Source organism: Triticum aestivum, chromosome 5D (genome assembly GCF_018294505.1).
Source record: "Triticum aestivum cultivar Chinese Spring chromosome 5D, IWGSC CS RefSeq v2.1, whole genome shotgun sequence".
NCBI lineage: Eukaryota > Viridiplantae > Streptophyta > Magnoliopsida > Poales > Poaceae > Triticum > Triticum aestivum.
Window position 1 is genome coordinate 489,718,805 of NC_057808.1, and position 1,107 is coordinate 489,719,911.

Sequence of the window (1,107 nt, forward strand, 5' to 3'; positions counted from 1 at the left end):
ATGGACCTGCAGGTAATAATCCATCGAACATGATGTTTTATGTATCACTGTTTTGTTTTTGTTTTTGCGGGAAACTGTCGATCTATTCATCTCCAATTATGGCAGTACAATGAACACCAGAAATAATGAAAATTATATCCATATCCATAGACCACCTAGCAACGACTACAAGCACTGAAGCGAGCTGAAGACGCATCACTGTCATCGCCCCTCCGTCGTCGGAGCCGGGCACAACTTGTTGTAGTAGACAGACGGGAAGTCGTCGTGCTAAGGCCGCATAGGACCAGCGCACCAGATCAGCAACCACCTCCGATGAAGAGAAGTTTAGATCGGAAGGATCCAACATGAAGACACGTGAACAAAGACGAACAAAGACCGGATCCGAGCTGATCCACCAAAGACAACCACCGACCGAATCCTGCGAGATCTGCCGGAGACACAACTCCACACGCCCTCCGATGATGCTAGACACATCGTCGGGGCAGGGGCTAGACAGGGAGAACTTTATTCCATCTTCAAACTATTAGGAAAAGGCCTACTAGTGGTGCACCAGTTTTGCCTACTAATGGCGCACTACTGGTGCGCCACTAGTACCACGCCACTAGTATTTTTTACTAATGGCGCACCACTGGTGCGCCATTAGTATAGGCCACGGTGCGCCATTAGTATTTTTGAATTTTGAAGGCGGGAAAATAGTAGTGGCGCACCGTCTAACCCCCACCGTGCGCCATTACTATTTTTGAATTTTGAATTTGGATCTGGATCGTGATTTTTTTGCCCATTTTTTGCTCGTTTTTTTTCAAATTTTGTTCTCGTTTTTGGATCTTGTACGTTATTTTGCCGTGTTCTTTTGCCGGAGAGGAGTTCGCCGGAGAGGAGGGCCGAGGTCACTGGAGAGGCGCTCGCCTACATCGCCGGAGAGGAGGAGGAGGTCGCCGGAGAGGAGTTCACCAGAGCATCGGAGAGGAGGAAGGAGAAACCATGAGGGGAGGGGCGGAGAGGAGGGAGGAGGAGCTCACCGGAGAGGAGGGAGGAGGAGCTCACCGGAGAGGAGGGAGGAGAAACCGTGAGGGGAGGGGAGGAGAGGAGGGAGGAGGAGGTCGCCGG